The 26,089-nt window shown below is 38.0% G+C and overlaps 1 long non-coding RNA gene across 1 annotated transcript in view; it reads right to left on the bottom strand.

The window, feature by feature from the left end:
* Window positions 1-291: 291 nt before the first annotated feature.
* LOC108537692 (uncharacterized) overlaps window positions 292-26,089 on the bottom strand; it is a 119,253-nt gene continuing 93,455 nt past the window's right edge. Inside the window, exon 3 of the long non-coding RNA XR_001887901.1 lies at window positions 292-356. This is a non-coding gene — a long non-coding RNA (uncharacterized LOC108537692). The remainder of the gene's footprint in view (window positions 357-26,089) is intronic.

Here is a 26,089-nt window from a genome sequence, read left to right as displayed (position 1 = left end):
CCTCCTGGGTTCACGCCATTCTCCTGCCTCAGCCTCCCGAGATGCTAGGACTACAGGTGCCTGCCACCACGCCCAGCTAACTTGTTTTTTTTTTTTTTTTTAGTAGAGACGGGGTTTCACCATGTTAGCCAGGATGGTCTCGATCTCCTGACCTCATGATCCACCCGCCTCAGCAATTAATTCTTGTAACATTTGAAAGTAAATTCCTTGGTATTCTCTCTTCTTTGGGAGAAAAAAAAACAGTAAAACAAAAAATATTTACAAGAATACTTACACTCACATCTCGAGATGCTCCGCTCCTTCAGGAAATTATTAATAGAAGAAAAGCTGGCTAGTCTATAATAGCACTACAATTGCTGCAATTAGAGAGAGATGGTTGATAAGCTTGAGACTTAAATGGCAAAGAGCCTGGCCATTATTCACACATTTACATTTGAGATTCTAATCATTTTTAGAATAGTTCATACATAAAGGATAAAGTTCAAAAACACATGTGGCTATCCAGTAAAAAGGAATTCTCTCTCCCACCCCTGTCCCACTGTCACCATTTATGTCCCCAGAAACAAATTTCTAAGACATCTTCCCTGAGGTACTCTGTGATTTGGGTGGGGGGTTTACTTCCAGAGAAATAATTCTTTGCATATAGCTAATGAATATATGGATCTATAAGTAACAAACTATGCACACCGTACTAAATCTTAATCTTCCCTTCTAATAATACGTCTTGAAGATACAGTGTATTACAGCAGACTCATTATTTTACATTGTTACATAGTATTTTACAATATGAAAATAACCACTTTTAACAAATTTCTTATTGAATGCATTTGCTTTCAATCATTTGTTATTAATAATGTTACTACAATTATCTTTGTTTGGAGGTCATCTCTTGTCTTTATGATTATAACTATATATATACAGAAGTGGCAGTGCTCTGTAAAAGGACGTGTATTACATATTTTGAAATATATTATCAAATTTCTGACCAGATATATGTGATCCTACATTATAGGCTCTACACCATGTCAGTACTGTGTGTTGATTAGCTCTTTGAAATCTGCTGTGTAGAAAATTTGTAGTCTTGGTATTTCTCTTATATAAAACTTGCATATATTTACATGCATTTTAGACGTTTACAATACTATTCCTGATCATAATCTTTGCCCATTTCTCTATTAGTCTATTCATTTTTTTCTTTTGAATTTTAAGAGACCTGTCAATATTAACAAAATTCACCCTTTGTCTGTAACACAAGTTGTAAATCCCTTTTTTCTCCTTTGACAACATTTTTGATTTGCTTACTTTTGATGGAAGATGGTCCTGCAAAAGTTTTTGTAGTTGAACTTAGATCAATCTTTTTTCTGGCTTCCAGATTTTATATCAAATTTAAAATTATATTTTAAAATTGTGACACATTTTATTATCTTTGTGATTTTTTTTTCTTTTTCTTTTTTTGAGATGGAGTTTTGTTCTTATTGCCCAGGCTGGAGTGGAAAGGCACAATCTCGGCTTGCTGCAACCTCCACTTCCTGGGTTCAAGGGATTCTCCTGCCTCAGCCTCCTGAGTAGCTGGAATTAAAGGCATGTGCCACCACACTCAGCTAATTTTGTATGTTTAGTAGAGACAGGGTTTCTCCATGTTGGTCAGGCTGGTCTCAAACTCCTGACCTCAAGTGATTCACCCACTTTGGCCTCCCAAACTGTGATTTTTTTCTTATTAAACATTGATCAATCTGGAATTTATCTTGGCTTAAGAGTTCAATTTCATTTTTCTTCAGATGGCTACCCAGTTATGCTAATATCACACAAATCTTTCCCCATTGGTTTGAAATTCTGATTATTTCATTATTGGGTCTTTTGCTGGGTTTTCTATCCTTTTTGATAGACGTCTTTGTCTATACTTAGGTCAGCAATATAATGTTCAAATTATTGTACCGTAGTTTTAATATCCAGTAGGAAGCAAAAACATTCCTGGAGTATATTTTTGTCTCTAGATAATCCAAGTAGGAAAGTTAGGCTAATAAATGTGTGTGAGCAATGAGTATGACTGCAAACAGCCTTTCTCCCTTAGGTTAATAGATTAGATTATATTTCCTCTAGGACTTCTCACTGAAAACTGGGCCACCAGTATATTAAATCTATGGATTTTCACTCTGATGGAATGCCTTTTTTTTTTGTTTGTTTGAGACAGAGTCTTACTCACTCTGTTGCCCTGCCCAGGCTGGAGTACAGTAGCACAATTTCAGCTCTGTAACCTCCACCTCCTGGGTTCAGGCCATTCTCCTGCTTTAGCCTCCCAAGTAGCTGGATCGCCATTGTGCACCACTAGCCCCGGCTAATTTTTGCATTTTTAGTAGAGATGGGGTTTCACCATTTTGGCCAGGCTGGTCTGGAACTCCTGACCTCGAGTGATCCACCCGCCTTGGCCTCCCAAAGGGCTGGGATTACAGGCATGAGCCACCACACCCAGCCTCACTTTCTACTCTTTACCTGTTAAGTCAACCTAAAGAATGCACGTTGGAAAAAAACCTGATGAGAAAACACTTGGCAAAAAATAGAAACCTATTTCCCTGTCCCTTCATGTGAACGGGCTGATTTTTCAAGATCACTCAAAAGATTCATCTGTTTTTCAGGATGGAGGGATTTGCAAGTTGATGGCAGATGGAAGGCATTATTGAGGCAGAAATGGATGAAAATCAAACCTGCTCTTGATGTACACAGCTGATCTGGGCACTGAGTGAAGTCTTATTTCCTGTCTATGAAAGCAGACACTTGAACCAATCACTCCTTTCTGCACACAATGTGTGTGCGCAGAATAAAATTTGCTGAAATCTGGAATTTGGAAACTTACATTCTGATTCTTTTTTAATGTAAATGGAATGAAAGCATTTGAAGATTGACGCAAGAATATAGATGTAGAAATAATTGCCTAAGTGGCCACATTTGATTTAACGTAGACAAAACCTTCTGCTTTGTATTATATTAAAACATTTACCACATATTGCCTCAAGGTTTAAAAATAATATAACTCCTGCCAAAGCATTACTTTTCTATGGTCACCATACTATTATCTTTTCAAACATAACTCATGTCTGCAAATGTCCCTAATGACCAGACCGCTTAAATTTAATTAAATTTAGGCTCTAACCTGGCTTAGGACCCCCTTTCTATAATTACTCCTTGGAGTTCCACACACAAAGTTATTTTGCACACGCTCAAGAGCACCCCCTCCCACTGCTAGTCATACTACTCTGATAGGCAGAGCAGGGGGCATGCCAGTCGCCACAGCTAGTCGATTGGCTGTAGAAGGCAGTTTTCCAGTTCCATTGATATTTCCCAGGTCCTTGACTTTATTCTCTATTGTTGCAGTGGGGTTAGAAGATCCTCTCTGCTCCTGTCTCAGCAATTGCTGTTTTTCCCACAGTTCCTCTGGCCACAGTGTTCCTGTCTGATGATTAGTTTGAGCTGTCCAAATTCCAGAGCTAGGGGAGAGTTTGAGATGACAGTTTTGACATTTTACCATATTAGTAGGTACTCAGAGAAGAGCTGGGCCCTCGATATATATTTCAGAGTTCAGTACGACACTCTTTACTTTTTACTCTTAGCCTTCTCTGCCAAGTACCCGAACGTACTTCCATGGAGTTGGGCAGAAGAAAGACTAATGTCAAAGCAACAGTGCTGTGCTCGTGGCCTGTGCTTGCCTTCAATAAAGAAGGGATAAGTTACTGGGCCAACTTACTGTAGCCAGATTCTTCCCTTAGGATGTTTTCTCACCTGGAAGTCTCCTTAGCTTTAACTTTCAAACAAACTTTTGTGAAATGAGGCCACCCAATAGCTCACCAGGTTTTTCCAGATGGTTCTAAACTCCAGCATTAAGCAAAATATATTATCTTTCCCGGGCAGAAGGAAACTCTTGGATTGTCACAACAATGTCCAAACAAGACCAGATATGCCTGAACCCCAGATAAAATAGAAAACTGTTGAGTTTTCAGTTATGAAGCCTAGAACAAATAAGTGAGAAGAAGTCTAAGGAAACAGGAAAATTTTCCAAAAATGCTGTGAGATTTTTCTGTTTGCAATGGGATTTTGTGTGCAGAGATAGGCATTAGTCCTTGTCAACCAGATATGACAGTTTCAAATGGGAAAGAATAGAGAGATGAGGTGTGTGTATGTGTTTTTTTTTAAGAGCAAATCTTCTTAGTGGCACTGTGTCCAGAAATAATAATCTGCCCCAAACAGGTATAAAGACAAATACTTTCTTCAAACAAATAGACAGGCAAAACACTGACAGAAGATCATAAGAGGTATTTGCACAGAAAAAAAAAATGTAACTATTAATGGAAACCCCCTATGAACATGGCGAGACTGCTCAAGTGGCACAACAGCCAAGGTAGCCAGGAGCATGCAGCAGGATTGGCATGTAAAATGTGACACTTGAAGCTGTATAGACCCCATGGTTATGTGTTTACAGAAATTGATTAGGAAACATAGTGACACTCTAGCAATGTGGTCAGGGTGAAAGTGGTTCTTTAAAGAAACAGGAAACATAAATTTGTTAATAAAGTGGTGACCCGCTAAAGCAAACAGAACATGTTACACACAAAAAATGTGCACAGAGAAAAGAGAGCAAGTACAATATAATACATTGTACCATGAGCTTCATTTCTCAGCTGAATTTGCCTTTGTTACTACCACATGGTATTCCTCTTGAAGATGGTCTCCATCCATTAAAAAGCATACTGGTCTATGCTATGGCAACATTCTTGTTGACATTGATCACTGTATTAGAGCTCCTTGCTTAGAGACTTCCCACTGTATAGCTATTCATACTAACATGTTCATTTTTTTTTTTTACCATGTCAAGTCAGATAAACTGAGGGAACTCCCTGCCCCTGCTAAATACCAGAACAGAGCCACCCTTCCTTTCTTATTAATATAGACACTGGCATTAATCCAGAATCATAAACCCAGACAATGCTTCCCCCATAGCATTAGCAAAGAGAGTAACTCTTGAAGAAGGCATAAGTTGACCAAGTAAAAATGAGGAAAGATAATTAGAGACCGTGAGAAATGCATCCTAAAATCCCTGGAGTAAGAAACCCCATGATCTAACTCCAGTGGTAATACAGAGAAGGACTTGAAGAGGAAGACTTTGGAAGATGGAACACATCTCTAAGAGAGATTATGAGAATCAAGAAATGAATAACAATGAATATGGACAGGAGAGGCTATGTCTCAGAGATGCTTCTATAGCACAAATAACTTGCTGACTAATGAGAAGTGATATGAGAGAGAGGACGCAGTTGAGGATAATTCTGTCTTCAAATTAGGTTCCAAGGTGGGTGGTAAGGACATAGCTGAGACCGAGAATTCAGAAATAGATGTAAGTGTGAAAGTAGAAGTAATAAGCTGAATGCAGTAGTTTTAGAAATCTGTGTGACATCCACGTAAAAAGATTTTCTTTCTCCTGAGACACAGAAGTAGGATTGCCAGGTAAAATTCCCATATAAGATTCCCAGCTAAAACTTAATTTCAGATAAACAACAAATAATTGTTTAGGATAAGTATGCCCCATTTAATACTTGGAACATATGAAACTAAATAATTACTTCCCATTTATCTGAAATTCAAACTTAATTCGGCATTCTATATTTGTAAACTCTAGCCACTCCACTCAAAAGCAAAAGCAGGATTATCAATGTGTTAGTCAGGTGGAGCAAGAGGGCAGAATAGAATCCTACACTGTTCATTCCCCCAACAGGAACACCAAATTTCAACAACTATCCTCATGCAGAAAAGCACCATCACAAGAACCAAAAATCAGGTGAGCAATCACGGTACCCGGTTTTAACTTCATATCATGGAAAGAGGTATTGAGGAGGGCAGGAGAGAGAGTCCTGAATCATTGATGCCACCCTTCCCCCCCCCCCCCCCCCCCAAAGCAGCCATGCAGCATGGAGAGAAATCTGTGCAGTTGTGGGAGGGAGAGCACAGTGACTGGGAGACTTTACACTGAACTTAGTGCTACACTGTCACAATGTAGAGCAAAGTCATACTGGACTCAGCCAGCACCAGCACACAGAAGGAACATCTGGACCAGATCTAACCAGAGGGGAACTGCCCATCCCAGTGGCTGGAACTTGAGTTTCTCAGCAAACCTTGCCCCATGGGCCAATAGTGCTCTAGGGTACCAGGTAAATTGAAAATGTGACTAAAAAACAAGGACTGCAACTCCTAGGCAACTCTAGGGCTGGGCTGGGCTGAGCTTACAGCAAGTGGGCTTTAGGGGTATGTGACCTGGAGAGACACCAGTCATGGCAGCTACAGGAGTACTAATGCCATTTCTCCCCTAACTCCAGACAGCACAACTCTCAGCAACAAAAGTGACTCTCTCCTTCTGCTTAAGGAGAGGAGAGCAAAGAGTAAAGAGGACTATGTCTCACATGTTGGATACCAGCTCAGCCACAGTAGGACAGAGTACCAGGCAGAGTTGTGAGGACCTCATTCCAGGCCATAGCTCCTGGATAACATTTCTAGACACACTCTAGGCCAAAAAGGAATTCACTGACTTCAAGGGAAGAACCCAGTCCTGGCAAGATTTACTACTTGCTAACTATAGCATCCTTAGGTCCTGAATAACCAGCAGCAATACCCAGGTAGTTCACCATGAGCCTCGGCCTCTGAGACATGCTGACTTCAAATGTGACCCAGCACATTCCTAGCTCTGGAGGCTGCAGTAAAAGCTCCCTCAGTTTGGGAAAAGTAAAGGGGACCTTGTCTTGCACCTTAGATACCAGCTTGGCCACAGCAGGGTGGAGCAACAAGCAGGCTCTTAGAGTCCAAGAATAGGGTCTTGGACAGCATTTCTGGACCTGCCCTGGGCCAAAGAGAAGCCCGTTGCCCTGATGGGTGAATCCCAGACCTGGCAGCATTCACCACAAGCTGACTGAAAAGCCCTTAGGCTTTATGTGAACATCAGCAGTGGCTTGGCAGAACCTTCTGTGGGCTGGTGGTGGCCACAGGGAGACGCTCCTCTGCCTGTGGAAAGAGGAAGGAAGAGCAGGAAGAACTTTGTATTGCAGTTTGAGTGTCAACTTTGTCGTGGTAGAATAGAATATCAGGCAAATTTCTAAGGTTTTTGACTCTAATCCCTGGCTCCTCGCCAGTATCTCTGGATACACCTGGGGTCTGGGAGAACTCCGAAGAGAAGGACACAAATCTGGCTTTACTACCTGCTGATTGTAGAGCCCTATGGCCTTGAGTGAATATAGGTGGTAGCTTGGTAGTGGTTAGGGTGGGCCTTGGGTGAGACCCAGTTCTATGCTGGCTTTAGGTCTGACCCAGCACAGTACCAGTGGTGGTAGCCACAGGGGTGCTTATACCACCACACTCCAGTTTCAGGCAGCTCAGCACAGACAGAGGCACTCTATTTGCTTGGGAGAGAGTAAGGGAAAAGAGCAGGAGTCTTTGTCTGTTAATCCAGAGGATTCTTCTGGATCTTATTCAAAACAACCAAGGTGGTCCCTCTAGGAGTCTGCAAAAACAATAGCATTATTGGGCTTGTGGCCCAAGTGCCTTCAAATAAATAGAAAGCCTTCCCAGGAAGGATGGACACAAACAAGCCCAGAATGCAAAGACTACAATAAATACCTAACTACTTAATGCCCAGACACAAACAAACATCTACAAGCATCAAGACCACCCAGGAAAATATGACCTCAACAAAGGAACTAAATAAGCTACCAGGGACAAATCCTGGAAAAGCAGAGATATGTGAAATATAGCAGAGATATGTGAAACACCTCAAAATAGGTGTTTTGAGGAAACTCAAACAATTTGAAGATAACACAGAGAAGGAATTCAGAATTCTATCAGATACATTTAACAAAGAGATGAAAATAATTTTTAAAAATGAAGTCAAAATTCTAGAGTTTAAAAATGCAATTGGCATACTGAAGAATGCATGAGTCTCTTAACGGCAGGACTGATGAAGCAGAAGAAAGAATTCGTGAGCTGGAAGACAGGCCATTTGAAAACACACAATTGAAGGCGATGAAAGAAAAAAGAATACAAAGCAATGAAGCACATCTACAAGATTTAGAACAGCCCCAAAAGGACAAATCTAAGAGCTACTGGACTTAAACAGGAGGTAGAGAAAGAGATAGAGGTAGAAAGTTTATGCAAAGGGATAATATCAGAGAACTTCCCAAACCTAGAGAAAAATATCACTATCAAGTACAAGAAGATTACAGAACACTAAGCAGATTTAACCCAGAGAAGACTACCTCAAGGCATTTAGTAATCAAATTCTCAAAGGTTAAGGATAAAGAAAGAATCCTAAAGCAGCAAGAGAAAAAAACAAATGACATATAATGGAGCTTAAATACACCTGGCAGCAGACTTTACAAGCCAAGAGAGAGGGGCATGACATATTGAAAGTGCTGGGGAAAAAAAAAAGAAAAGAAAGAAAAAAAAATTTTACCTTAAAGTACTATATCAGGCAAAAATATTCTTCAAGCATGAAGAAGAAATCAAGACCTTCTCAGACAAACAAAAGCTAAGGAATTTCATCAACACCAAATATGTCTTACAAGAAATGCTAAAGGGAGTCCTTCCACCTTTAAGAAAAGGATATAAATGAGCAAGAAGAAATCATCAGAAGGTACAAAACTCACTGGTAATAGTAAAACACAGAATATTACAACACTATAATTGTGATGTATAAACTACTCTTATTTTAAGTGGAAAGACTAAAATCAAAATCAAAAATAATAACTACAACAACTTTTCAAGATAAAGACAGTACAATAAAACATAAAGAGAAACAACAAAAAATTAAAAGCAGGGGTACACAGTTAAAATGTAGAGTTTTATTAGTTTTCTTTTTGTTTGTTTGTTTGTTTGTGAAATTAGTGTTAAGCTGTTATCGGTTTAAAATAATGGGCTATAAAATAGTATTTGAAAGCTTCGTGGTAACCACAAATCAAAAAACATATAAAATATACCCCAAGAATAAAAAGTAAGAAATTAAATTATACTACCAGAGAAAACCACATTCACTAAAAGGAAGACAGGAAGGAAGGAAAGAAGGAAGAGAAGGTCACAAAACAACCAGTAAAAAATATTAACATGGCAGGAGTAAGACCATGTAAAGAGGCTCAAAAAAATAAGCCATTAACTAGAGAAAATATTTTAAAACCACAAATATTACCTGAAAAATGTGTCTGGCAAAGAGCTCACGCCCAGAATTTATTTAAAAACTGTCTAACAATGACAGTAGTAAAATAAGCAATTCAAGTAGAAAACATGTAAATGACATGAACTGACACTTCTCTAAGGAAGATACATGGATGGCAAATAAATACATCAAACGATGTTAAACTTTGCTAGCCATTAGGAAAATACAAGTTAAAAACTCAAGATACCGCTGCACACCTATTAAAATGTTGATAAAAAACACTGATAACACTAATACTATAATGCTAATAAATGCTAGTGAAGATAGGCGGAAAGTGAATAGCTCACACATTGCTGGTAGGACTTACCAATGGGCACTTATCCTACGGGAGAGAAAACTTAAGTACACATAAAAACCTGTACATGAATGTTCATAGCAGCTTTATTTGTAACAGCTAAAAACTAGAAACAATATGTGTATCTTTCAATAGGTTCATGATTAAACTGTCTGTGACATATCCATAAAATGGAATATTACTCAGCAATGTAATAGTATAAAATACTATTCATACATGCAGCAACCTGGATGAATCTTAGGACATTATGCTAAGTGAAGAAAAGCCAATCTAAAATAGTTGCATACTTTAGGATTCATTTAGATAGAATTGTAAAATGACAAAATAATAGCAATGAAGGGTAGATACTCCTTATAGTTATACCCTCTATTTGTTACAGTTATACCCTCCTTATAGTTATACCCTCCATAACTTTTGGAAGTTATGGAAGAGGATGGACAGTATAACTATAAAGGAGTTAGCACTATGATGTTCCATTGTGGTGAAGGAATAGTTCTGTATCATGGATTTAATGGTGATTTTACAAATCCATATATACAATAAAATATCATAGAATTAAACATAAATATGTGCAAAAACAAATGATGCAAAAAGTAGTGAAAGGTCTGTAGTCTAATGAGGTCTGTAGTTTACTTAATTGTATTGTGTCAATCAATTTTCTGTTTCTGATAATTCACTATAATTACATAAGATGTCACCATTGGGGAAGCTGCCTGATGGGTGCGTGGGACCTCACTATTTTTGCAACGCTCTGTCTACAATTATTTCAATACAAAACATTTTCATAATGTTTTCTTAACGTCTCATTTGGATAGAAGTGGTAGTCCTAAAAGTGGATGAGTCTAGTCCAGGAGAATGGCATTTACTGAAGAGATCTGTCCACAGAACGTAAGATAGCCAATGCACGAAGCCAGCAAAAAATGTCACAGAGGAAGAAATCACATCAGAGAGCCAGGCAAGTGTGACTCATGGCCTGAGAGTAAAAGGAAAATAGATTTTCATTTAAAAAGCAGTGGTAGGCTGGGCACAGTGACTCAAGCCTGTAATCCCAGCACTTTGGGAGGCCAAGGCAGGCAGATCACCTGAGGTCAGGAGTACAATACCAGCCTGGCCAACATGGTAAAATCCCCTCTCTACTAAAAACAAAAAAAAAAAAAAAAAAAAAAAAAAAAAAAAAAAAAATTAGCCAGACTTGGTGGTGCACACCTGTATTCCCAGCTACTTGGGAGGCTGAGGCTGGAGAATCTCTTGAACCTGGGAGGCGGAGCTTGTGGTGAGCCCAGATCGTGCCACTGCACTCCATTCTGGGTGACAGGTTGAAACTCCATCTAAAAAAAAAGCAGTGGACGGACTTTTTTTTCTTGTAAATTTGTTTAAGTTCCTTGTAGGTTCTGGATATTAGCCCTTTGTCAGATGGATAGATTGCAAAGATTTTCTCCCATTCTGTAGGTTGCCTGTTCATTCTGATGATAGTTCCTTTTGCTGTGCAGAAGCTCTTTAGTTTAATTAGATCCCATTTGTCAATTTTGGTTTTTGTTGTCATTGCTTTTGGTGTTTTTGTCATGAAGTCTTTGCCCATGCCTATGTCCTGAATGGTATTGCCTAGGTATTTTTCCTAAGGTTTTTACGGTTTTAGGTCTTACGTTTAAGTTTTTAACACATCTTAATTTTTGTATAAGGTGTAAGGAAGGGGTCCAATTTCAGTTTTCTGCATATGGCCAGCCAGTTTTGCCAGCACCATTTATTAACTAGGGGATCCTTTCCCCATCGCTTTTGTCAGGTTTGTCAAAGATCAGATGGTTGTAGATGTGTGGCATTATTTCTGAGGCCTCTGTTCTGTTCCATTGGTCTGTATCTCTGTTTTATCTGTTTTGGTACCAGTACCACGCTGTTTGGTTACTGTAGCCTTGCAGCATGGTTTGAGGTCAGGTAACGTGATGCCTCCAGCTTTGTTGTTTTTGCTTAGGATTGTCTTGACTATATGGGCTCTTTTTTGGTTCCATATGAAATTTAAAGTAGTTTTTTCCAATTCTGTGAAGAAAGTGAATGGTAGCTTATGGGGATAGCATTGAATCTATAAATTTCTTTGGGCAGTATGGCCATTTTCACGACATTGATTTTTCCTATCCATGAGCATAGAATGTTTTTCCATTTGTTTGTTTCCTCTCATTTCCTTGAGCAGTGGTTTGTAACTCTCCTTTAAGAGGTCCTTCATCTCCCTTGCAAGTTGTATTCCTATTCTCTTTGTAGCACTTGTGAATAGGAGTTCACTCATGATTTGACCCTCTGTTTGTCTATTATTGGTGTATAGGAATGCCTGTGATTTTTGCATAGTGATGGGACACTTCTCAAAAGAAGACATTTATGCAGCCAACAAACATATGACGAAAAGCTCATCATCACTGGTCATTAGAGAAATGGAAACAGAAACCACAATGAGATACTATCTCACACCAGTTAGAATAGTGATCATTAGAAAGTCAGGAAACAACAGATGCTGGAGAGGATGTGGAGAAATAAAAACACTTTTACACTGTTGGTGGGAGTGTAAATTAGTTCAACCATTGTGGAAGACAGTGTGGTGATTCCTCAAGATTTAGAACCAGAAATACCATTTGACCCAGCAATTCCATTATTAGGTATATACCCAAAGGATTATAAAACAATCTACTATAAAGACACATACACACAAATGTTTATTACAGCACTATTCACAATAGCAAAGACTTGGAACCAACACAACTGCCCTTCAATGATAGACTGGATAAAGAAAATGTACCACAAATACACCATGGAATACTATGCAGCCATAAAAAAGGATAACTTCATGTCCTTTGCAGGGACATGGATGAAGCTGGAAACCATCATTCTCAGCAAACTAACACAAGAACAGAAAACCAAACATCGCATATTCTCACTTATAAGTGGGAGTTGAACAATGAGAACACATGTACACAGGGAGGGGAACATCACACACACTGGGGCCTGTTGGGGGCTGGGGGGTGGCTATGAGAGGAATAGCATTAGGAGAAATACCTAATATAGATGACAGTTTGATGGGTGCAACAAACCACCATGGCACGTGTATACCTATGCAACAAACCTGCACATTCTGCACTTGTATTCCAGTACTTCAAGTATAATAAAACATAAAAAAATAAGAAAATCAGAGACAGAGGGAATGTTTACTCCAAAACGATAATCCCCTAAGGGTGAACTCTCGGGTATTTGAGGGCTAAGGGAGGCATCTGGGGGCAAATAGTACTCTATGGAAACTGCTCTGCTCCAGAGCCCCCAGTCTTTGAAATCTATGTGATTGGGACAAATTTTGTAAGAAACACTCAAATGTATTCTGGTTTAGTGAAAATTGTGGCCTGTTGCCCTGGTTTTTACTGATCCTGCTTAATCTCTTGCCTAAGGGTGGCATATACAATAAAGAATCTATTTGCATTCTAAAAAAAAAAAAAAAAAAAAAAAAAAAAAAAAAAAAAAAAAAAAAAAAAAAAGCAGTGGTGACAAACAGCATCAACTGGGAAAAAGGGTGGTGGTCCAGCAGCCTGGTGCTGGAAATGAACACTGATCTAGGAGTACAGGGACAAAAGAAAACAGAAACATCCAGTGAACTCTTTTAATAAATTTAAAAGAAAGAAAAGTCCACATCAATAGATTAAGCAGAAGTGAAGGGAAAAGATGAAAAACTTGTTTTAGGATAGAGAAATCCTGAACACTTAAAGATGAGGAGTCCTGTAGGAAGAGACAGCTTGCATATTCAAAACAGGAGATTATAAATGACAGAGAAGATACCCCCAAAAGGGGCAAAGGAGATGGAATCATGTGTTCAGACAGAAAGTTAAGCATTATAGACACAAAGTACATTTCTAGTTCACATGAACATAGAACTAAATGTGACCAAATCAGAGATACAAATATTTGAATTTTGAAAGCATTATAATATGAATGACTGCTATTAATAATTGGTTCCTTAAATTTAGGCTTGTATAGTTTTTGAAAAAATATGTTATTTTAAGGAATCAAAACTAAAACTGGCCATCAGTTATGCTTCACCTAGAGACATATAATTCTTATTCAGGAGCCTGGTGAAGGTAATTCTCTGCGGGGCATGATGATAAGATTGTTGAACTTGTGCTGACTTATGACCCTAAAACTAAATGATGCTATGAATAACCTTGCTTTCTTCTGCATTTTTCATTAGTTTGAAATGTTTAAATATTTATATACATAAGAATTTTAAAGTAAAACTCACATGGAAGTCACATTAAAAAATAAATAGGTTATTTATTTAAGTCTTATAAAGCTAGGAATCTGTTTTTTCCTAAGGGAGATATTTAATGATCAGACTTGTATAATAATTAAGTGAGGTAATAAGATAATGTCAAAAGCTATTTGACATTATCCTTGTTTGAAATGCATTGGTCACCTACATTTTTGACATGGATTACAGACCTACGATTGTTAATAAAAGAAAATAATCTCTAGGAAATGAAAGCTATGACTTTGCTTGAAGCATTGAAAAGTCATCAAAGTACTGGGAAATGGCTAACAATATTTTACTGACAAGAGGAAAGACAAGAACCTTGAACGATTGGGAGCAGGTTAGGCTTTCTTATTTACATTTGTGTGGGACCATAGCTTTGAGCCATACTCTCTGCATGACTCCATCATGTCCATGTCTAGCACCAAAAAGGTCAGGGCCAAGTGTGATTGGTAACAAATATACAAGTATGAAAATTCAAATGAAAGTTCTGGAAAGATACACATTAGATTACTAACCAGAATTATCTCAGAAAAGATAAATTGAGGGAGGGATTTTAGAGGAAATTTTGGTTTTACTCTATATACTTCTGTATCATTTTAGCTTTTTCTCTAACAAGTATGTGTTCATGTTTTACATGTGTAATTAAATTGTTATATAAAAGTAAATAAGATATTAAATAAAATATTTGATATATTCATAGGTACTCCCTCATAGTGTTATAATGATGAAATGAAATAATGTACAATGTGGGCATATTCGATGCAAGTTAGCTGTTATTACTAAATGATTTTGCCAAGATACTGAGAATAATTCTCTGAATGGAACAAGATAGACTAAAGATGGTTGCAAATTGATACTCTTGCTATTGAGAGATGAGCTCTACTTCCTCCTTGTTGAATGTGGGCTGGCCTATGACTGGTTTGACCAATAAAGTATGATGGAAGTCATGTCATTCTGGTTCTGAGACCAGGCTTTAAAACAACTGCCAGCCTTTTTCTTAGTCTCATGGAGCTCCGCGTTACTATATAAGAAGGTCAGTTACCCTCAGGCTGCCATACTGTGGGAAGTTGAGGCCATGTGGACAGATCTCACCAAAGTGACAAATATGAGAATGAGGATGACATCTTGAAAATGAATTCTTTTGGAAATGACACAAGTATATCGTACAAATTATCCAACCAAACATTACCAGACCCACAATGTGGGTAACAATAAAATGATTTTTAAGCCTCTGAGATATAAGTTAGTTTGATATACAGTCATTTTGTATCAAACAATACACAAAACAGTCTGTTTTACATCCTATAAAGGAATACTTGAGCCTAGGTAATTTATAAAGAAAGTAAGTTTATTTGGTTCACAGCTCCATGGGCTGTACAAGCATGACACTAGTATCTACTCTGCTTCTGATGGGAACCTCAGGAAGCTTACAATCATGACAGAAGATGAAGGGGAAGCAGGCATGTCACACGGTAAAAGAGGGAGCAAGAGAGAGGGACAGGAAGTCCTAGAATCTTTTTTTAACACTCAGATCTTGTAGTAACTTATAGCCACAGGGAAGGCACCAAGCCATTCATAAAGGATATTCTCTCATGACTCAAACACCTCCCTAGGTCCATCTCCAGCACTGGAGGTCACATTTCTACATGAGATTTGTAGGGAACAAAACATCCAAACTATATTAGTTATAGATTACTAAAACAGTGCATTTAAAGAGGAATTTACCTTTCTTCTTTTCATATCATTTTCTAATTTTCTGCAATAACAATGTAATTTTAATATATAAATAAATTATAAACTAGAGAAACTATTTTAGTCTAAGTGAAAAACTTGAGAAATGATGAATTAATTTCCAGTAGAAAAGCACTCTACAAAAACAACCAATAAAGTTGAATATGTCTGTATATCTATATGTGCGTATCTATTAAATGACCCATTGATAGCTGCAGAAGCGACGAGAATTTAAGGACTAAATTTTTACAAGTGGGAAATTATAGGTATTGAGTTAATGGATTACAACTATCTGCTCTTTGGGGACATTTATTGACATTTGACTTATGCTAGATGCTGAAAATCTGGGATTGGCCCAGGGACAAGGTTTCTGCTTGGGGAGAGCAAAACCAGGAGCGCTTTTGGCATTACGATGGGAATGAAGTGAGACAAATGGAAACTTTTAAGGACCTCAACACACAGTTGGTTTTCTCTTCAAGCTATTTGCCAAATGTTGAAGTATAGTGAGGTGACAAAGCCCAGGGACACACCATTGAAAACACTGGTGAGAACAGTGAACAGATTACCTGCAGCTGTATTTTCCCTGGGGGACTTCCCCATTTCTGAACACAGAATAGAATTTTAGCCAGCAAAAGTAAAAAGCCAGCAGAAAGGGCAATCTCAACAGAGCTAAAGCAAAAAAAATTGAATAGACATTCCAAGTAGAAAGCTAACTTTATCAGAGTGGATAAAAATAAAAAAAACAAACAATATGTTGCCTATAAGAGATATGCCTTCAATATGAGAACAATGAAATAGTTAACCTAAAATTGAAAAACATGCCATGCATATGCTAACCAAGGAAAGCTGGATTAGCTATGCTAGTATCACACAAGGCAGACTTGAATAACTAGGGAATATCTCATCACAATAAAGTGGTAAACACAAGAAGCTATAATAATTCTAAATCTAGACATTTGTAACAAAATATCTTCGAAAATATTCAAAGTAAAAACTGACAGAACATTAGAAAGAGAAACAGACACATTCACAGAATGAAGACTTTAGCACAGTTTCTGTAATAGTTGACAGAATAGGAAAACACAAAACATTTCATAAGGACATGTGAATTAGCATTAAGTACAATTAACAAAACTGATCTATGACATATATGTAAACAGCCCTCAACAGTAACAGAATTTACATTATTTTCAGAATTATATCGTGATGAAACTTTAGCCCAATTTGATACACACTCTGAATTACAAAACAAGTTTTATCAAATTTTTTAAAATTAAAATTTTTCTTATTTTGTTTTGTGAACAGACTAAAATTAATTTAGGCCAGTAATAACTCAATACAAGCTTTAAAAAATTGGAAAATACCTACTGAAATGAAAGTATAAACAAATAAATTAGAAATAATAAGCCTCTTATAAATGAAATAGTAAACTTCTGACTCACCCATGGATCAAAGAACAAACCACAACAGAAATATAAAAATAATGCGAACAAAATGATAATCAACTAGTGAGATGTAGCAGTACGAAACCGGTGGGATGCAGCAAAATTAGTGCTTAAAAGGAAGTTTGTAGCCTTAGTGCATATACCAGAAGAGAAACAAGCCTAAACATAAATTAATTCAGCTTTTGTCTCAAGAAGGTAGAAATAAACAATAAATCAAACCAGAATATGTAGAATATGTATAAAGAAAGAATAAAGAAAAAAAATCGTGAAATAAAAAACAAATATTCAATTGAATAATAAAATACAAAGCCAAAAGTTGATTGTTTGAAAAGATCAGTAAAATTGGGAAACCCCTGGCAAAACATAACAAGAAAATAGAACAAAAAAGAAAAATTAAAAAAGAGAACACTAAAAAAATGAACATAAATAATTAAAGACATTAATAATATGATGAAGATATTGACAATCTTTACACTAATAAATTTGACCGGTTAGATTAAATGGACAAATAATGTTTAAAAATACTGCTTATAAATCATATAAGAAAGAATAAAATGAGTAGTGACATCAACAAAATGGCAGATGGAAGCTCCTAGCATTCTGTCTCCCACAATTAATTAATTAATTAATTAACTAACTAACAACTATAGTTCAACCAAAACAACTAAAGGAGAGTTCCATAAAATAGCAAAGAAGCAGTGGAAATATTGTCAAGCAAAGAAATTCAGGATGGCCTCAAAGGAAAGTGAAAGAAACACCTTGTCTCAGCCACCCCATAGGCAGTGAGAATCAACTCAGAACCAGGGGAGATTCTTTCATGCAGGGAAATGGTAAGCAAGAGGGCATGAGCAGCTCCCATCACCACTGCAGCCACCTTAGTCTTTACTACTGGAGACTCCTGCAGCCTCACAGGCTCTGAGCCCCACTGATAGAGCTTCCCAGAGTCCATACCCTGAGCTACCTCCCGAGAAAGAGCCAATATTGTGCCCCACTTCCATGTCCCATGCTGCTGCTGCACTGCACCATCTTGGAACCAGAGTCACTGCATGTGGGCATCCTGTTCCCAGGACAATAGCCACTGCATCCCTCCATCTCTGAGGCTTTGCTGCCACTGCAACATGCCCAACCAATAGTGTGCAGCCCCGAGTCAAGCTGTTGCTATGACCTATCAGCTCAGAATAAGCTACTACAGAACAATTTTATCCTCCTCAGCTAGTTGCTGGTAGTTTTCCCTTAGGACCACACTGAAGTGGTAGCTCACCCCAAGAGACTTCAGGTCTTCAGGAGAATGGAGCAGTTGATCGCCCTACTCAGTGTTGCAGGTAAGGATGCACCTAATCCCCAGGGACCCTAAGCCTCTGGCACATCAGAGCAGTTGCATCTCCCACCACCATAGCCTTATCCCCTAAGGATGTGGAGGTTTCACTGACTCATGTATCCATGCTTTCTGGAGTTAAGCAGACACAGCACATTATATCCCAGGAATTAGAACCTTGGCTGAACTGTGCCACCTCACCTTCCAGGTTGAACTGCCAAGTGCCCCACATACCTGGAACTAAACAAGCTACCTGCAGTCTGAGCTGCTGTGGCAACTTGCATCTCCAGAAAGTGGAGACATTGCTATGCAACGCTCCACTCCCCATGGCCCAAGCCCCAGCAGCATCTTGTCATTTCTGAGTCCTTGTTGCTGTTGTACCTGGCCTCACAAAGCCTAGTCTAGTGCCATGTCCCACTATCTCAAGGTCTAGAGTCACCATTGTGTGGTAACTCATCAGCCAGATCCCAAGTTGCTGCTATGCTGTATTAGTTCTGGGCCACAATTGCATCCGTGCCCTGCTCCTCAGGAGCCGAGTATCCAGAGTACCTCTTCTTCCCTAGAGCCTTGCGAGTGCTGCACCTTGCTCTCCAAGGTCAGAACGATAGCAACATTCCTTCCCCAAGGCAAAATATTCTAGGGTATGTCTCAGAGCAACAAACACTGGATTAGTGAAAGGACTGCACCCTGTGTTTTGGAAAATGAACCTGTGCCTCAAGTCCCAGGTGCTACAGTAGTTTTGCAAGAGCCTGAGCCCAGGAATCTAGTTCCACAGCCTCTCTAGGAACCTGTGCCCTGGCTTTTCATGCTGCTGTGGCTGCCTGTGGATTGTGTCAAACATGATTCCTTCAGCTAAACACAATAGAGAGATTCCCTCAGCTAAACACAATAATTCTCCAGAAACTGACACCCAAAAAATGAAAATTTACAAATTAACAAATTGCATCTACATCAAACCGAAGAAAGAATCTGTGAATTAGAAGATCGCTCTTTTAAAGAGATTCAGTCAGAGGGAAAAAGAATAAAAAGAATGAAGATCGCCTATGGGACTTATGGGACACCATTAACAAATTTTCATATTGTGGCAGTTTTAAAAGGGGAAAAGACAGAGAAAGAGGCAGAAAGTTTCTTTAATAAAATCATTGCTGAAAACTTCTCAAGTCTTGAAAGAAATATGGGCAACCAGATCCATGAGGATCAGAAGTCCGAAAACAGATACAACTAAAGAGGTTCTCTCTGAGGTATATTATAATCGAACTGTCAAAAGTCAAAGGCAAAGAGACAATTTAAAAGGGAAAAGAAAAGCATCAAGTCACACGTAAGGGAATCACTATAATATTATCATCTAATTTCTCAGTGAAAATCTTATAGGCCAGAAAAAAATGGGATGATATATTCAAAGTTATGAAAGAAAATAATTGGCAGCCAAGAATACTATACCCAGCAGGGCTGTCCTTCAGAAATGGTGGAGAATAAAGTCTTTCCCAAACAAGCAAAAGCTAAAGAAATTTGTTACCATTAGATCAGTCTTACAAGAAATGCTTCAAGGAGCTCTTCAAAGGAAACTAAAGGGTGATGATTACTATAATGAATACATATGAAAGTATAAAAGTCACTGGTACATACATAGAGTTTTTATTTATTTAACTCAGAGATAGTCAAATCCAGAATATTCAGTACTGAAATGATGGTATATAAATTATACATATCTCCAGTATGACAGCTAAACTCAAAACAGTTAAAAATAACAAAAGTTATAACAAATTGTTGAGGAATAAACATATAAAAATACACAAATTTTAACATCAAAAACATAAGTTGTGTGTGAGGGAGTGGAAGTCTAGAGGTTTTGTATGTGAAGAAATCAAATTGTTATCAACTTTACATAGTTGATAATAAAATATTTTATGTAAGCTTCATGGTAATCACAAAAAAACTGTAAAAGATATACAAACAATAAGGAGAAAGTAATCAAATCTTAACAATTCAGAATATTATCAAATCACAAAGGCAGACAGCAAGAGAAAAAGAAAAGAATAGAAGAGATACAAAACAACCAAAAACAAATAACCAAATGGCAATAGGGAGTCCTTACCTATCACTAATGACCTTGAATGTAAATGGATTAAATTCTCCAATCAAAAAACAGAGTAACTGAATTAATGTTTTTTAAAAATAAGAGCCAACTACATGTTGACTAAAAGAGACCCACTTAAGCTCTAAGAACACACATAGGCTGAAAGTGAAGGAATGAAAGAAGATATTCAATTCAATTGGTAACCAAAAAGAACAGGGTAACTATGCTTATAAACAATAAAATAGACTTCAAGTCACAAAGTGTTACAAGAGACAAAGAAGGTCATTATTTCAATGAGTGAATTCAAGAGAACATAACCATCATAAATACCTATGACAAAACATCAGAGCATCTAAATAAACAAAGAAAATATTAATGCATATGAAGGGAGAAATAAATTGCAATGCAACAGTAGGGAACTTCAACATTCCATTCAACAGTGGATAGATCAAACAGACAGAAAGTTCATAAGTAAATACTGAACTTTTTTTTCTTTTTTTTTTTTTTTTTTGAGGAGTCTCAGTCTGTCACCCAGACTGTAGTGCAGTGGCGTGACCTTGGCTCACTGCAAGCTCTGCCTCCCAGGTTCATGCCATTCTCCTGCCTCAGCCTCTCGAGTAGCTGGGACTACAGGTGCCCACCACCACATCTGGCTAATTTTTTGTATTTTCAGTATAGATGGTGGTTCACCGTGTTAGCCCGGATGGTCTCGATCTCCAGACCTCATGATCCACCCACCTCAGCCTCCCAAAGTGCTGGGATTACAGGCATGAGCCACCACTCCCAGCCAAGTAAATACTGAACTTTAATTGTACTTTTGACCGAACGGACCTAACACATATACAGGACTTCCCATTTAACAACAGTAGAATACATATCTTTTTCCAGCACACATAGAATATTTTTTAGGCTAGATTGTATGTTAAACTTGTTAATCCAAGTCTTAACACATTTAAGAGGATTGAAATTACATATATCATTGTTTCAGGCCACATTGGTAGAAAACTAGAAATCAACAGAAGGAATATTAGAAAATTCATAAATATGTGGAAATTGAACACTATGCACCTGAACAACCAACGGATCAAATAAGAAATTAAAAGAGAAATTTTAACATATCTTGAGACAAACAGCAATGGAAACACAACATAACAAAATTTATGGAATGCAGCAAAAGAATTTCTGAGAAGGAAGTTCATAGTAATAAGCACTTATATTAAAAAAGAAAGATATTAAATGAATAGTCTAACATTATGTCTCAAGGAACTAGAAAAAACAACAAACTAAACCTAAAATTAGCAGAAAGAAGGAAATAATAAAAACGAGAACAGAAATAAGTCAAATAGAGAACAGAAAAACCACAGAAATGATAAAACTGAGTTAGTTTTCTGAAAAATTAAACGGGCAAATCTTAAGTTAGCCTAAGAAAAAAGAGAAGGAAAAACGGCAGATAGGTGACAGGAATAAGGTGCACCTCCTGGTCAGATAGACTGAACAGCATCTGGAGACTCACATTGTGAACTTTTGCTCTAAGAACTACCACAGGAACATAGCAGGAAAACCAAAAGAATTCACAGATCCTTTGAAAGCAGTGGCTTGCTGCTGCAAACACGCCAAGACAGCCAGAAAACTGTGAGTTCCCAAAGTGTGAGGGGGAAAAGTAGTCCTCTGAACACATATCCCCACTGGGAAACCTGAAAATCCAGATCATGGAAAGATTTAACCTTACCTAGAGCTAAAATGGATTTACAGAGCCAAGCTAAATATAAAAGTAGAAGCAGCAGCGGAAAGAGCCTTCTAGGTACTCCTGGTCCTCAGCTCGAGCATATGGAGGCCATTCCTGGCCTTATCTCACAGAGGTCCTTGGGGAAAGGAAGGCAACCAGCAGAATTGAGGAGGGGCCACAGAGTGAAGGAAGCTCCTAGCTGAACTTTGTAATAAGTTCAACTGAATATATATATTTTTTATATATATATGTAACATATATAAAATACATATAATATATGTAACATATATAAAATACATATAATATATGTAACATATATAAAATACATATAATATATGTAACATATATAAAATACATATAATATATGTAATATATTATATATAATATAATATATATCATGCCAATGGAAAGAAATTAGTCCTAATGATGTGTGTATACACACACACACACACACACACACCATGGAATACTACTCACCCATAAAAAGGAATGAAATAATGGCATTTGCAGCAACCTAGATGTAGCTGGAGACCATTATTCTAAGTGAAGTAGATGAGGAATGGAAAATCAAATGTTGTATGTTCTCACTTATAAGCGAGAGCTAAGCCATGAGGACACAAAGGCATAAGAATGATATAATGGACTTTGGGGACTCGGGGTGGGGGAAGGATGGGAAGGAGGTGAGGGATAAAAGACTACACACAGGATACAGAGTATGCTGCTTCATTGATGGGTGCACCAAAATCGCAGAAATTACCCACTGAAGAAATTTTCCACGCAACTAAACACTACCTTTTCCCCCAAAACTACTGAAATACAAATAAAAATTAAAAAAGAATATACATCATGACAAAGTGGGATTTACCTCTGACATGTGAGACTGGTTTAACATATGAAAATCACTGTGATACATCACATTTACAGAACAAAAGATAACAAAACACATAATTTTCTCAATTCATACAGAAAAAGCATTTGGCAAAGTCTAAAATCTTTTCTTGATAAAAATTCTTAACAGATTAGGCAAACAAAGAAATTTCTCCAACATAATAAAGGCCATTTATGAAAACTCTACAACTAACATTATAATCAAGGGGGAAAAACTAAAAGCTTTTCCATGACGACCTGGTACAAGGCAAGGATGTCTACTCTTGCCACTTCTATTCAACATACTACTGGAAGTCCTAGCAAGAGCAATCACATTAGAAAAAATATATAAAAAGGGCATTTAAATCAGAAAGAAGGAATTAAAATTACCTCTATTTGTAGATGACATGATTCTATATGTATAAAACTGCAAGGATTTCACAACAAAAAACTGCTAGAACTAATAAGCAAATTAAGGAAAGTTGCAGAATACAAAACTCACACAAAGAAATCAGGAGCATTTTAATACACAAATACTGATGTAGCTGAAAAAGAAATCAATAAAACAATCCCACTTACAATGAAAACCAAAACATTTTTTAAAAATACATTTAACCAAGGAGGTAGAAGACCTGTATACTGAAAACTATAAAGCACTAATAAAAGAAATTAAAGATGAAATAAATAAATGTACAGGAAAGGTATCTTGTTTTCATGGATTGGAAGAATATCGTTAAAATATTCATACTACCCAAAGCAATAAACAGATTCAAAGCAATTCCTATCAAAATCTCAATGACATTGTCCACAGAAATAGAAAAGCAATACTAAAGTTTATATGGAAGCATAAAAGTCCCCAAATGGCCAAAACCATTCTGCGGGTGGGGGGGGAAACACAAAGTTGTAGGCATCACACTTATTTAAAACTATATTACAAAGCTACAGTAATCAAAACAATATCATACTGGCATAAAAACAGACACAAAGATGAGTAGAATAGGACAGAGACCAGAAATAAATCCAAACATAAATGGTCAACTTTTTTTTTTACCAGAACACCAAGAAGACACATGGAGGATTGTCTTTTCGATAAATGGTGCTGGGAAAACTGGATTTGCACATGCAAAAGAAAGAAATTGAACCTTTACCTTATACCATACACAAAAATCAACTAAAAATGGAATGCAGATTTAAATATAAGACCAGAAACTATGAAACTCATAAAAGAGAACACAGGGGAAAATCATCTGAACATTGACCTCAGCAATGATTTTTTTGGTACCATACTGAAAACTCAGGCAACAAAACAAAATAAAATATGGAACTACAACAAACTAAAAAGCATCTGCATAAGAAAAGAAACAACAGAGGGTGCCAAGATGGTCGAATAGGAACAGCTCCAGCCTCCAGCTCCCAGCATGAGTGGCACAGAAGATGGGTGATTTCTGCATTTCCAACTGAGGTACTGGGTTCATCTGACTGGGGCATGTCAGACAGTCGGTGCAGGACAGTGGGTGCAGCTCAACCAGCGAGAACAAAAGCAGGGTGAGGCATTGCCTCACCCGTGAAGCGCAATGGGGAAGGGAATTCCTTTTCCTAGCCAAGGGAAATTGAGACACACAACACCTGGAAAATCAGGTAACTCCCACCCTAATACTGCACTTTACCAAGGGTCTTAGCAAATGGCACACCAGGAGATTATATCCCACGCCGGGCTCAGAGGGTCCCATGCCCACGGAGCCTCCCTCATTGCTAGCACAGCAGTCTGAGATCTAACTGCAAGGCAGCAGTGAGGCTGGGGGAGATGCGTCCAACATTACTGAGGCTTAAGTAGGTAAACAAAGTGGCCTGGAAGCTCGAACTGGATGGAGCCCACCACAGCTCCAGGAGACCTGCCTGCCTCTGTAGACTGCACCTCTGGGGACAGGGCATAGCTAAACAAAAAGCAGCAGAAACCTCTGTAGATGCAAATGTCCCTGTCTGACAGCTTTGAAGAGACTAGTGATTCTCCTAGCACGGAGGTTGAGATCTAAGAAAGGACAGACTCCCTGTCCAAGGGGGTCCCTGACTCCCATGTAGCCTAACTGGGAGACATCCCCTACTCTGGGCAGACTGACACCTCACACCTCACACAGATGGGTACACCTCTGAGACAAAGCTTGCAGAGCAACAATCAGACAGCAACACTTCCTCTTCAGCAATATTCTATCTTCTGCAGCCTCCGCTGCTGATACCCAGGCAAACAGGGTCTGGAGCAGACCTCAAGCAAACTCCAAAAGACCTGCAGCTGAAGGTCCTGACTGTTAGAAGGAAAACTAACAAACAGAAAGGACATCCACACCAAAACCCCATCTGTACGTCACCATCATCAAAGACCAAAGGCAGATAAAACCACAAAGATGGGGAAAAAGCAGGGCAGAAAAGCTAAAAATTCAAAAAATCAGAGCGCCTCTCTCCCTCCAAAGGAACGCAGCTCCTCACCAGCAATGGAACAAAGCTGGATGGAGAATGACTTTGACGAGTTGAAAGAAGAAGGCTTCAGTCGATCAAACTTCTCAGAGCTAAAGGAGGAACGACGAACCCAGTCCAAAGAAACTAAAAACCTTGAAAAAAGATTTCACGAATGGATAAGTAGAATGAACAATGCAGAGAAGTCAATAAATGACCTGAAAGAGATGAAAACCATGACATGAGAACTACATGACAAATGCATAAGCTTCAGGAACTGACTTGATCAACTGAAAGAAAGAGTATCAGTGATTGAAGATCAAATGAATGAAATGAAGGGAGAAGAGAAGTTTAGAGAAAAAAGACTAAAAAGAAATGAACAAAGCATCAAAGAAATATGTGATTATGTGAAAAGCCCAAATCTACGTCTGATTGGTATACCTGAAAGTGACAGGGAGAATGGAACCAAGTTGGAAAACACTCTGCAGGATATTATCCAGGAGAACTTCCCCAACCTAGTAGGGCAGGCCAACATTCAAATTCAGGAAATACAGAGAACACCACAAAGATACTCCTCGAGAAGAGCAACTCCAAGACACATAATTGCCAGATTCACCAAAGTTGAAATGAAGGAAAAAATCTTAAGGGCAGCCAGAGAGAAAGGTTGGGTT

The sequence above is a fragment of the Rhinopithecus bieti genome, unplaced genomic scaffold, assembly GCF_001698545.2.
Source record: "Rhinopithecus bieti isolate Rb0 unplaced genomic scaffold, ASM169854v2 scaffold_14215, whole genome shotgun sequence".
NCBI lineage: Eukaryota > Metazoa > Chordata > Mammalia > Primates > Cercopithecidae > Rhinopithecus > Rhinopithecus bieti.
The sequence above is the reverse complement of the archived record's forward strand: the minus strand, read 5'-3'. Positions and strand labels throughout refer to the sequence as shown.